General features: G+C 41.1%; 1 long non-coding RNA gene across 1 annotated transcript in view; it reads left to right on the top strand.

The window, feature by feature from the left end:
• Nucleotides 1-14,256, top strand: part of LOC142740753 (uncharacterized) — a 35,939-nt gene that overhangs the window by 3,818 nt on the left and 17,865 nt on the right. The window contains exon 2 of the long non-coding RNA XR_012880872.1: nucleotides 5,596-5,682. This is a non-coding gene — a long non-coding RNA (uncharacterized LOC142740753). The remainder of the gene's footprint in view (nucleotides 1-5,595; nucleotides 5,683-14,256) is intronic.

Below are 14,256 nucleotides of genomic sequence, written 5' to 3'. Positions count from 1 at the left end.
GGGCATATTGGGAAAGGGAACCTGCAAAAAACGTTTTTCTTTTTTTCGTAAGTAATCCATCCTGGGCAGCTGCCTCTATCAGAGTTTTGTATTCATATATATAGGTGGGGAGTGGGTTCGTAGCCAATTTACAATAAAAGGTATTGTCACTTAAGATTCTCATTGTTTCTTCTAAGTATTTGTTTTTGTCTTGAATTACAATGCCACCCCCTTTGTCTGCGGGGCGGATGACAATTTCCCCATTTTTTTGAAGGGATTTAATGGCCTTTCTTTCATGTATAGTGAGATTATCTGGGTGATTGTGTGGATTCTCTAATGACCTAAACTCATTGCTGACTAAGGTTGAGAAGGTTTCTACAAGGGAGCCTTGGTGATGGACTGGATAAAAATCAGACTTAGAGTGAACGTCCACTGGGATAGCAGTTAGAATGGGGTTAATTGTATAGTGATCCATTATTATTGTAGGTGGTGTGATAGGTTTCTCTATGGCAAAATGTCTAATTAGGGTGAGCTTCCTTATGAACCTATTAAGATCCATAAATAGTTCAAAGTGGTCTGGTGAGGCTGTGGGGCAAAAAGATAAACCTTTATTGAGTAAGTTTGATTCATAGATATTTAAAGTGTATGATGAAAGATTGAAAAGTTTTACTGTTTGATCCTTTTTCTCTTTGTGTTCAGTGTTACATAGTTACATAGTTACATAGTTAGTACGGCTGAAAAAAGACACATGTCCATCAAGTTCAACCAAGGGAAGGGAAAAGGGAAGGAAAAATTTCTACACATAGGAGCTAATATTTTTTTGTTCTAGGAAATTATCTAACCCTTTTTTAAAGCCATCTACTGTCCCTGCTGTGACCAGCTCCTGCGGTAGGCTATTCCATAAATTCACAGTTCTCACTGTAAAGAAGCCTTGTCGCCTCTGCAGCTTGAACCTTTTTTTCTCCAGACGGAGGGAGTGTCCCCTTGTTTTTTGAGGGGGTTTTACAAGGAACAGGATTTCACCATATTTTTTGTATGTGCCATTAATATATTTATATAAGTTAATCATGTCCCCCCTTAGTCGTCTTTTTTCAAGGCTAAATAGGTTTAATTCTTTCAATCTTTCCTCATAACTTAAATTCTCCATGCCCCTTATTAGCTTCGTTGCTCTTCTTTGTATTTTTTCCAACTCCAGGGCATCCTTTCTATGAACTGGAGCCCAGAACTGAACTGCATATTCTAGATGAGGCCTCACTAATGCTTTGTAAAGTGGCATTATTACATCCCTGTCCCGCGAGTCCATGCCTCTTTTAATACACGACAATATCCTGCTGGCCTTTGAAGCAGCTGATTGACACTGCATGCTGTTATTGAGTTTATGATTTACAAGTACACCCAGATCCTTCTCAACAAGTGAATCCGCCAGTGTAGCGCCCCCTAGGACATATGATGCATGCAGGTTGTTGGTACCAAGATGCATAACTTTACATTTATCTACATTAAACTTCATTTGCCAAGTGGACGCCCAAACACTTAGTTTGTTTAAATCTGCCTGTAATTCATGAACATCTTCCATAGTCTGAACTATATTACATAGCTTGGTGTCATCTGCAAAAATAGAAATAGTGCTATTAATCCCTTCCTCTATATCATTAATAAATAAGTTGAATAATAGTGGTCCCAGCACTGAACCCTGGGGTACACCACTTATAACCGGGGACCATTCAGAGAAGGAATCATTGACCACAACCCTCTGGATACGGTCCTTGAGCCAATTCTCAATCCAATTACAAACTATATTTTCTAAACCTATAGTCCTTAATTTACTCATTAGGCGTCTATGGGGGACAGTGTCAAATGCCTTTGCAAAGTCCAAAAACACTAAATCCACAGCGGCCCCTCTGTCTAGACTTCTGCTCACCTCTTCATAAAAACAGATTAGGTTAGTTTGACAACTTCTGTCCTTAGTAAAACCGTGCTGGCTGTCACTTATAATGCTATTTATTGTCACATAATCCTGTATATAGTCCCTCAATAGCCCCTCAAACATTTTCCCCACGATGGATGTTAAGCTTACTGGTCTATAATTACCCGGGGAAGACCTAGAGCCCTTTTTGAAAATAGGCACCACATTTGCCCTGCGCCAGTCCCTTGGCACTATACCAGTCACTAGAGATTCTCTGAATATTATGAAAAGGGGGACAGAAATAACTGAACTAAGCTCTTTAAGAATTCTAGGGTGTAACCCATCTGGTCCCGGAGCCTTGTGCACATTTATTTTATTTAATTTAGCTTGGACCATCTCTACATTCATCCAATTCAGTATATCAACTGATATATTAACAGCACTGGCACCGGCTACATCAGCTGCTCTTTCTTCTGTTGTATATACAGAGCTAAAGAACCCATTTAGTAACTCTGCCTTCTCTTGATCCCCTGTGATCAACTCCCCATTACCATTATCTAGGGGTCCTACATGTTCAGACCTTGGCTTTTTTGCATTTATATGCTTGAAGAATTTTTTAGGATTTGTTTTACTATCCTTGGCCACCTGCCTTTCATTTTGTATTTTTGCTAATTTTATTACATTTTTACAGATTTTATTAAGCTCTTTATATTTTACAAAGGCTACAGCTGTACCCTCAGATTTGTATTTTTTAAATGCCCTTTTTTTGTCATGTATTGCCCCTTTCACAGAAGGTGTAAGCCATGTGGGGTTTAATTTGAGTCGTTTATACTTATTACCTGTAGGAATAAATTTTGCACTATAATAACTCAAAGTAGATTTGAAAATCTCCCATTTATCATTTGTTCCATTATGTGTTGGGCAGTGATTTGTTGCGTTTTTTACCTCCTCTCCGTCCTCTATATCTGTGTCTAATTTTCTTTTTGTGGATATTTTCTGGATTTTTGGAAAAAAGTTGGTAATGGTTTGTGCTTTGGGCTCATAATGAACGGTATTAGGACATCGTTGCTGATGACTGTAGGGGTTAATGGGGGTCTGGGACGGAAGACCTAAACAAGAAGTTGCCGCATAAGTGATATCTAAGGAAGATGTGGCTAAATCTGTTTTGGAGTTGGCGTTTGTAAACCGTTGTGATGTAGTTTGGCTCCTAGGGGGACTGTTTGGCAGACCTGTGAATAAGGAATGATTAGAAGAAAGTGGGGTATTATGTACTGACAATTGTAATATGGACGTCAGGCTGTCCTCGATGGAGTCATTGAGTAAAAAGGGGGGAGAATCTACAATAGGAGGGACTTCCATTGGTTCTGATATAGAGAATAGCCGAGAAAGGTGATTTTCTAAGTCTGATGCCTTGAATGCATTCATGGGGGCACATGTGCATTTGCATGTATTGATGGTGAGGAATTGGTTTGTGCAGTGATGGAACACTGAATAGGAGTATCACCTATACTTGTATAATTAGATTTTGAATTACCAATGGTCTTTCATAAGTTGGTTTGTGATTAAATCTAAGATTGTTTTTGAAAGATCGACTGTAAATAGTCACTTCGTCAAACGGGGCCCGAGATTTAGATGGAGCCATTGATACCGAATGATTAACTGAAGGCACTGAATGATTTTTTTGGGGAGTATTGTATTCTGATAGGGTACTCTCTTTTTTAGATGTGTGGGGTGTAGTGGATCTCCAATCTCCTAGAATATTACGGATATAATCTGCACGATCCCTTTTTAATTTTTTGGCTTTTTTTAGGATGATATCTTTTTCATATAGAGCCAGTCTGTTGCTGGTGGAAGTCTCTAATTTGTGAAAATCACAATGATCAATAAACTGTAAAAGTTGTTCCTTAATTGAGGAGATTTCCGAACTGAGAGACTCGCTTAATATTGTGCGTTTTTTAAGCAGCTTTTCCAAAAAGCCTAAGTGGCACTGATCCGTGAAATCTTTCCAATCAGTGCTGAAAATAGTGTCTGTGGGGTAAGGATTATTGATTAGTAACCTTAAACCCCTTGGAGTAATGTTTTCCGTAATGTACAATTGTAAAAACCGACAATCGATACTTTGCAAAGCTTCCTTTTTAAGGGTGTCTTCCAATGTTAAATAGAGATCTGTCATTTTTTTGGTGAGGAAGACGCTTGTTCAGCGTCTAAACGCGTAGCCACGTCTTGTTCTAAATAAAAGATATTATCATATCTGGACTCTACCACCTTGTCATTCCGTAATTTTACCACGCAGCAGCGCCTCCAGATGATCCATTTTTTTCCTTCCTTTCTTCATCCTACTAAACGGTCCCCTCCGGGAACCGATTCGGATCTGGCAGCAGCATATGTGGACCTACCCTTGCAATTTATACATTCAGCCTAGGTGAGCATGGCAATGCCCCTTCTCCTCACCTACCTAACCTATTGACCTGCACAAGGTGGCGCCGTGTTTTTTGCTCTTTCTCTTCATCTCCACTGGAGGAGGCACTATACAATGGGGGGTAATAATTGGGTGAAAAGTGATGATATCTGAAGGGAGGGGAGAAATTATACATGGGGAGGGGTAGAGGAAGGATAGAGTATACCTTGGTAGGGGGAGAAAGCTTATACCGGCGGCATAGTTAGCAACAGTCCTGAATTTGCAGGTACTGTCCTGAATCTACAGAGGCAGTCCCGGCAAATTACAGTCCCAGACGTGTCTCAGCCACTGCCATATTCAATTGTATCTGCGTCCACAGGATGCAGATACAATTGAATACTATGGCAGAGCAGGAAAGTATCAGCTTCCTGCTCTGCCTTTCACCCATCCAGGAGCGGAATCCCCGGCCAGAGAGTTGCCGACACTCTGACCGGGGATTCCTCTCCATATATGGACAGTGAGGTCAGGGTCTCCTCCTGGACTGGAATCCCCTGTAGAGTGCCACACACACCCTTGTAGTTAGTGCCGAACATACCCCCTGTAGATAGCACCCCCCTGTAGATAGCGCCACACACACACACACACACACTCCCCTGTAGATAGTGCCACACACTGCCCCCCTGTAGATAGTGCCACACACTGCCCCCTGTAGATAGCACCACACAATCCCATGCAGATAGCGCCACACACCCCTGTAGATAGCGCCACACCCACCCTGTGGATAGCGCCACACCCCCCCCTGTAGATAGCGCCACACCCACCCCTGTAGATAGTGCCACACACACAACTGTAGATAGCGCTACACACAGCCCCCTGTAGATAGCGCCACATACAGCCCCCTGTAGATAGCGCCACACACAGCCCTGTACATAGTGCTACACACACCCGCCTGTACATAGCGCCACACACACCCCAGTACATAGTGCCACACACCCCCCTGTAGATAGTGCCACGCACCCCCTTTAGATAGTGCCAGACACCTCCCCTGTAGATAGCGCCACACACAGCCCCCTGTAGATAGCACCACACACAACCTCCCTGTAAATAGCTCCACACACAGCCCACCTGTAAATAGCTCCACACACACAGCCCCCTGTAGATAGCGCCACACACAGACTCCCCTGTAGATAAAAGTCTAAATGCTAGGGTTCTGGTGGAAAGGTGTCTGAATTACCTAACAGGTCTGGTCTAGGATCTGAATTTTTTTCTGGTTTGGTGTCTGAATTAATTTTGTTGTGTGGTTTTTACACAGATAACGTGTGTGCAGCATTTGAAGAGAATGCAAAAGCATCATCCAGACATGCCCGTGGCGGTGGGAGATCTTAGGGACTACATTTTGGTGAGTCACTCTGCTGTGTATAGGGGTTCAGTGCAATGATTTTTGTTTATATTGCCCTCCTACACCCTGACAGATTCTTTGCGCACACACACACACACACACACACACACACACACACACACACACACACACACACACATACACAAACACACACACTTTCCCGCTGTCTCTTCCCTGTCACTCCACAGAGCCCCTGTGAGGTTGCGTCTCCCCCCTGGCTACCACTGCTACTTTCAGTTCTCCCAGCCCTGACACTTAGTCTCTCCCCTTTGCCCTCCGACAGCCACCTTCTGTCTCTGCCCTGCTCCTCCAAAGAGTTTTCTTTTTAATGTGCCCTACCTCCTGCCCCTTTACATTTCACCCCCCCCTCCTAATAACGAGGGGGGCGGGGGCCCAGACTCATTGGCAATATGGGGTCCAGAAATTTCTGATGCCAGCCCTGGCTATAGTGGTCGCTGCAGTCACAATTGTGACCGGGCCCGAAGCCGCCCCCCCACCACGTTTGTGCGAGGTAACTAATGTAAAAATGCTGCATAAGCTGGACAGATACTGTTTCCTAGTGGGCTGAAGGACCTTTAATGACGTCAGGCCTATGTGACCTGACTGGCCTTTGAGGAACAGAAGTCCCGCCCACCGATCAGGTCCTTCTACCACTGTATAGCAGCAGCAGCTCGGCAGAAGAGAAGGCCCGTCCACCTCTCCGGTCCTTGTACTCAGCCACAGGTTGGTGAGTGCTTCTTCAACCCCCCCCCTCTGCCTCCCTCCATTGTAAATAATTTGTTAGTAAAAATGGATCATATGCAGCGCTGCAACTAAGTAATGGAAGAAATGTTAATAGAAAAACTCTTTATTGTATTCAGGCTACGTGTTTCAATGCCGCACCGGCATCTTCATCAGGCCATATAAAATGACTGTACAAACAGCACTACTTAAATACAACACGTTGTTGAAAAAACCGCCAATGTAGCCGGGGTCAAAGTACCCTGGTGACGTCATCCTGCAGGTCAAAGTTTATAAAACCGAACAATTAAATACAAAAAAAATTCAATGTAAACCTTAACAAAGGTGATACTTAACATTAATGCATAAAGACATAAAATAAATAGCAATCATTATAGAATATACATATCACACAATCATAATAATATAATAAATTACGGGGCTACAAAGGTCGCACAGGAACTAATAAAACATAAAAAGTGTTATAAAAAGCAAACTCACATAAAAAAGAGCTATAGTGTAATATTAACCATTCTATATAATATCAATTACAATTTAGAAATAAAACCAAAATCAATGTAAGCAAACCAGTTTTCTCGCTACAGGTCCCATAGAGACACAGGCGCCGCTGAAAGCGTCCCTGTAGTCAAGGCAACCACACTCAGCTACTAAAGTCGGGGAAGATTGGAAGGAACAATCGTACAGGGCTGCTGACAAGGTGAGTCAACTAAATAACGCAACAGGTCTACTTTACATTAGTATTTCATTATACCATTTAAAGAATATATTTGTAGCAAGTAATTAGTAAATAATTTATTATTTATACAACTTATGCTAATCAATCAAGCGATGTTTCTGAAATATCATTCAGACTTTTCGGATGAAGAGTGACAAGTTTAAAAATACAGTAATTCTCTCTTTGTTTTCGTTTTTGAAAACGGTTAGGAACATTCGGAAATATCTGTTCAATAGGAGTAATGCTGATTTGATCAAATTTACAGTTATGTGTCGAAGCACAGTGTCGGGAAACACTGTGTTTCAGAAAACCTTTAAGCACATTGAACCTGTGCTTATTAATTCTACTACGTAGACATTGGATTGTTCTCCCAATGTATTGTAGCCGACGAAAAGGTATATGACATATATACTCCCACAATTCAGGAAAGATTTAATAGAAAAGGTTTCAGAAGTAACGGTTGAAGTAAAAACTTCCTTTCTATGTGCAATATTATTGCAACATAAACATCGTGATTGACTGCATTTATAGGAGCCGATTAAAGAAGGCAAAATATTTTGAGCAGATGGTTTGAGATTATCTATTCTGCTGGGGGCAAGAATACTTCTCAAATTCCTTGACCGTCTGAAAGCGATAGCCGGTTTGTCAGGCAGTACATCTTTTAAAAAGGAGTCATTTTTCAAAATGTGCCAATATTTGGTCAGGATCAGTCTCACAGATTTGTTCCCACTGTTATATGATGTAATAAAATTATTTTTGCAATTTTTACCTTCCTTTTTCGTTTTAACTTGGTTAATGCAAGCCTCTTGGGTTAGTTTAGCAGCTCTAGAGCGTGCCCCTTTTATAAGGCTCGATGGAAAGTTTTTTTCCCTAAATCTTCTTTCCAGGACATTACATTTTTTAAGGAAATTACTATCAGAAGAGCAATTCTTCCTAACCCTTCTAAACTGTCCGAAGGGGACATTTTTAATCCATGGTGGATAATGCGCACTCCTAAAGTCGATGTAACTATTGACATCTCCAGTTTTAAAATGTGTTTTAGTGCTGAATTTGTTTGTTTTTTTGTCGAAACCAATGGTCAAATCCAAAAAATCAATATAACTGGTGGAAAACGTATGGGTAAAAGTTAAACCGAACTCATTTGCATTAAGCATATCAATAAAAGCAGATGCCTCATCTTCCCCTCCTTTCCACAGAAAGAAAAGGTCGTCAATGAAATGCCTGTATAGTAGGATTTTATCTTTGAAAACAGAATTATCAAGAATGTATTTATCCTCAAAGTTTCCCATATATAAATTAGCGTATGCCGGGGCGAAGCGGGAACCCATTGCACCGCCCTTTATCTGGTTATAATAAGTATTTCCAAAGCTAAATACATTGTGTTTCAAAATTTATTCTATACAGTCGATTAAAAATCGGATTTGTACTGTTGATATATCAGGAGTGGAGGATAAGAAGGATTCTGCCACTTCCAACCCCTTATCATGGGGGATGTTACTATAAAGGGCTGTGACATCTGCTGTTAAAAAGTATACTGGGGATGTGGAAGGGTCAATCAATAAATCCTGTAAATTCTTAATGAGCTGGGTAGAATCTCTCAAATAAGATGGTAATTTGAGGACAAAGGGCTGGAGGTGCAAGGTGGGTTAGTAGATGACTTGTGGATTTTGGGCAAGTGGTAAATAAATGGCATACTCGGACAGGGTACATGAAGGAAATTTCTTTCCTTTTTAGTTAACAATCCATCAGAAAAAGCTGTATCAATTAAATTTTTATAATCGCAGATAAAATTAGGGAGTGGATTGGCAGATAATTTGAAATAAAATGCACTGTCTGAGAGAATTCTAGAAGTTTCACTAAAATAGTCACACTTGTCTTGGATAACAATGCCCCCCCCCCCCTTATCCGCCGAGCGGATGACAATATCATTATTTGTACGTAAAGTTTTAATAGCTCTCCTTTCATTGGTGGTCAAGTTGTCGGGCATAGTGCAGGGTTTGTCCAATGCTCTAAATTCGTTACCTAATAATGAAGAAAAAGTGTCCAAGCAGGGCCCTTGGTGATGTAAGGGGTAAAAATTAGATTTAGGGTGAACATCTACGGTCACAGCTCGATGAGTTGTTACACCACTCAAAAGGTCGATTTGTGATAGAGGTGTAGTGGAATAATCTGACATGGAGAAATGTCTAGTCAATGTTAGCTTTCTAACAAACCTATTTAGATCCATAAACAACTCAAATGTATCAGGCGGAGCTATAGGGCAAAAGGAAAGGCCTTTACCCAACAAACTTAATTCATGACTATTTAAAACATGAGTGGATAGATTAAAGAGCTTCACTGTTTGGTCCTGTATTTTTTCGGTTGTCCCAGGGGTAGTTGCATTTTTTCGATTTCAACCTCCTCTCTTTCCTCTATATCTGTGCCTATATCTAATTTTCTTTTGGTTGAAATTTTTTGTATTTTTGGGAAGGAACTGGTTATAGTCTGTACTTTGGGACTTATGATGTATGGAATCAGGAAATCTTTGCTTTTCACCGTTGAGGTACATGGGGGCATAGTCAATTGATAAGGGACGCCTAAAAAAGAAACTGTAGAAATGGTATTATCCATCGTTGATGAGGGGTAATCCGAAGTAGATTTTGCTATGGTATAAATTTGATCGTTCCGTTCAGTTATATCTAAGGGCTCATGTGGACTGTGGGGACTGTGGGGACTGTGGGAGGAAGCCACATTGTGTACTGAGTAATTGAAGCTAGATTGTTCCATAGAATTAGGAGTACTATGTATGGATAACTGCATTAAAGATGTTACACTATTCTGCTCCTGTGAATCAATTGAGTCGTTAAACTGTGGGGATGGTCGATAAGACGATGGTGTGTCATCTGTTAATAAATTCATGCGTAAAAGTTGGGTGTCAAGGTCAGTTGATTAAAAGCATTGACAGGTATGCTAGAAAGTTGATGTCTAGGAGAAAGGGAGGGTATCTGAGGAAATATTTGTGGCATAAAAGCACAAGGAGAAGAGGGCTCATTAGAAGAAACTACATGATTCAGGGATTTAATAGTAGGATTGACACTGTTAATGTTAAATGGTGAATTATTCACTCCTGTATTATTCCTAGTTCTATTATTCTTGTTATATTTTGTATTATTCCTAAAAGACCTGCTATATGCAGAAAGTGAATTTGGCCGTGTAGTAGTTGAAAATTGAGCTTGTTTAAAGGGAACTTGATCCTTGCTGTGTAGTTCAGCCTCTTTATTTGATAGTATGGTATGTTGATTAGTTTCAACCCTCCAATCACCTAGTTTATTTCAGAAATAATCATTACGATCTCTTTTTAATTTACTTGCTTTTTTGGACACTAACTCATTTTCATATGTGGCTAACCTCTTACTAGTCGAGATTTCCAACTTATTGAAATCCTGATGTTCCGTAAAATTAAGTAGCTGTTCTTTTATTGTGTTAATCTCAAAATAACACTTTTTATGTTTTATAAGTTCCTGTGCGACCTTTGTAGCCCCGTAATTTATTATATTATTATGATTCTGTGGTATGTATATTCTATAATGATTGCTATTTATTTTATGTCTTTATGCATTAATGTTAAGTATCCCCTTTGTTAAGGTTTACATTGAATTTTTTATGTATTTAATTGTTCGGTTTTATAAACTTTGACGTGCAGGATGACGTCACCAGGGTACTTTGACCCCGGTTACATTGGCGTTTTTTTCAACAACGTGTTGTATTTAAGTAGTGCTGTTTGTACAGTCATTTTAAATGGCCTGATGAAGATGCTGGTGCGGCATTGAAACGCGTAGCCTGAATACAATAAAGAGTTTTTCTATTAACCTTTCTTCCATTACTTAGTTGCAGCGCCGCATATGATCCATTTTTACTTACAAATTATTTACATTGCTATCGCGGTGACCAGCTGGTCCTACCGACTCTGGATCTTGGCAGCAGCACTATCTACAACCAGCTGTTTTAACCATTCATTGGTGTGCCTATTCATCTGATTTTTGGTGAGCATTCATTTGCTTGTAATCGACAGTAAACTTTTGGTTTTACCTGCACTATGTGGCGCCGTGCTCTTTTTCTCTATCTAGGTCGGGTTTGCTTCAGCTCCTTTTAGGAGTCGATATTTCCCGAACGGGAGGCTTTTAAGCTAGAAACCGCATAGGAACCGCACTCGAGTCCTACGGTTCGTTTAAATTCCTTCCTGCACTGGATCCCGCTTTTTGATTTGTGACCTCCTTTCCTGAAATATCTGGATTTTTTTTTTAAATCAGACAAGTTTTTATTGAGAATACAACATGTATTATACATTTTTGCATTTCTGGTAAAGTACATAGAAATCTACCAACAGAAGAAAAAAACAAAGTAACAGTATAGCATCTTGTTCTTGATACAAAATTCCTGCAATTACATTACACTCTGTATTCTCATCATCTTTAATTGCATCGTCACATGCATCCCCATCCCTACCCCTATCAACCGAACTCCCCCCCCCCTCACAGTACCTCCTCTGTCTCCTGATTCGCCAGTCCCCTCCACCCTTTCCATCCGTTCTGTATTCCAACCAGTGATCCCGTCATATCTTGATCAAATAGATGCGTCAGCCCACCTTCAAATCTCATCTAATGTGCCACATTACTATAGTTGTTAACCCATTTACTCCATTGCTTATCATACTTATGAATTGCCCCTCTTTTCAGATATACTCGTTGTTCCAGTGATACCGTGTGGTTAACATATCCAACTAACTCAGCCACCTCCGGGGGATCCGCCTGCAGCCAATATTTTGCAATTAATTCCCTAGCGTGATACAGAACCTTTTTAATAGCCAGTAATTCCACTCCATCTCCTCCTTCCTCCCCCATACATCCCAATATAAAGATCTTAGGTTCCAGTGGAAAATCTCTACCATATACTCTAGATACCATTCCTTTAACTGCTTTCCAATATACATCTAGCATCGGACAGCTCCAAAACATATGTTTTATGTCCGCCCCATCAAACATACACCTGGGACACTCCTTTGTTGTTCTAATTCGCATTTGCCACAGCACCTTAGGTGTCCTATATACCCTATGCAATAGAAAGAGTTGTGACCTCCTGTTCGCTACACTAATAGAGACTATTTTGGGCGATGCGAGTATTTCTTCCCATTCTTCATCCGCTATAGCCCCTACATCCTCTTCCCATTTACGTCTTGTCTCCACCAGTGGGTCTCCTAGGAATTTGGCGAGTAACATACTATATAGCACCGAAATAATCCCTTTAGTGTCTTGTGCCCCCAGCACCCTTTCTATCCCTCCCATAGTGGAGCAGCTCAAGTCCACCAGCCTCTCTTGCGCCTGCGTCGCATGCCTTAGCTGTAGATATTGGTAGAACCGTCGATGTGAAAGTCCAAACTCTTCCTGAAGTTGTGCAAAAAGCTTGAGAGTCCCTCCCTCGTATAACTGGTGTACATATCTGATTCCTGCTTGTTCCCAATCCTGAAATCCTTCTAAAATATTAAATTCCCATAGATATGGATTATTCCATAGAGGCATATAATTGGAACATCCTGTCACCCCCAATATCTTTTTACTTTCCCACCAAACTTTATGCAGTAATAACAGAGTCGGTTTCCCTCTCGCCTCCCTCCGTAATTTATGTGACTCCATGGCCTCTAATAAATCCGTTCTCTTTCCCAAATAGTACACCAGTTTCCCACTAGAGTTCCACTCCTCCCTATTCTTCCATCCTTTGAAGTGCTGTATTTGGGCTGCTAGATAATATATCCACGCATTTGGAATAGCTAACCCCCCCTGTTCTGCTGGTAATTGTAGCTTTTCCATTTTAATCCTGGGGATCCCCCTTTTCCACACCAAGTCCCTAAACAAATTATGTATTCTCCTGAACCAATATTTAGGTAACCACACTGGGGCATTGTGCATAATATAGAGTACCTGGGGCATCAGAATCATTTTGATGAGATTTGCTCGTCCCAGTGCTGACAGCGGTAACCCAAGCCATACTTTAGTCCTATCTGTTAATTTATTCACTAATGGTATCACATTCAACTCAACAAATTCCTGCACCCTTGCTGATACCGTAATTCCCAGATATTTAAACTTCCGTACACACGGTACTTCAATTCCTCCAACTATCAATGGTGTAACTACTGGCTGGAGTGGTAGCAACACCGACTTGCTCCAGTTAATTTTTAACCCTGAAAATCTGCCGAACCTCTCCAATTTCGTCATTATCACTGGCAATGAATGATCTATCTCCCCCAGGAACAGCAGTATATCGTCCGCATATAGTGCTATTCGCTCTTCCAGCTCTCCACAACGAAACCCTTCTATCCCCGGATGTTGTCTTACCATATTTGCTAGGGGTTCAATTGCCAGTGCAAACAGCAACGGAGAAAGTGGGCATCCCTGTCGCGTCCCCCTCTCCAACCTAAAAGAGTCTGACATCCTTCCATTTGCCCTAACCCGAGCCACCGGTTCCTTATACAATAATTGTACCCACTTTATAAAATTCCGTCCAAAACCGATCCGCTCCAATACAGCCCACAAGTACCCCCATTCCACACTATCAAACGCCTTAGTGGCGTCCAACGACAACACTGCTCTACCCCGCTCATCCGGATCATCTGTCTGTAAATTTAAGAAAACTCTACGTAAGTTAACTGCTGTAGAACGAGCTGGCATAAATCCCGACTGATCCATCCCTACGATTTTAGTCACTACTCGCGACAACCTATTAGCTAGTACTTTAGCTAAAATTTTTATGTCTGCTGTCAACAGAGATATCGGTCTGTAAGAGTCAGGTTGCGTCCGATCTTTCCCATCTTTAGGAATTACCACTATAGCAGCTTCATACATTGTCTGCGGTAAACGCCCTCTGGCAAAACTATCCTGGAACACCTCCAGTAACTCCGGTAAAACCGTCTCTCCATATGTTTTATACAATTCAGTGGGCATACCATCTATCCCTGGAGCCTTTTCATTCGCCATAGAGCCCACCGCCTCCTGTATTTCCTCTAAAGTAATTAACTCCTCCAACCCCTCCCTCTCTTCCTCCCCCAAAGTAACCCATGTCATTTCTGCCAGATATTCTGACAG

The sequence above is a fragment of the Rhinoderma darwinii genome, chromosome 2, assembly GCF_050947455.1.
Source record: "Rhinoderma darwinii isolate aRhiDar2 chromosome 2, aRhiDar2.hap1, whole genome shotgun sequence".
Classification (NCBI taxonomy): Eukaryota; Metazoa; Chordata; class Amphibia; order Anura; family Rhinodermatidae; genus Rhinoderma; species Rhinoderma darwinii.
This window is presented reverse-complemented; position numbering and strand designations above follow the sequence as displayed.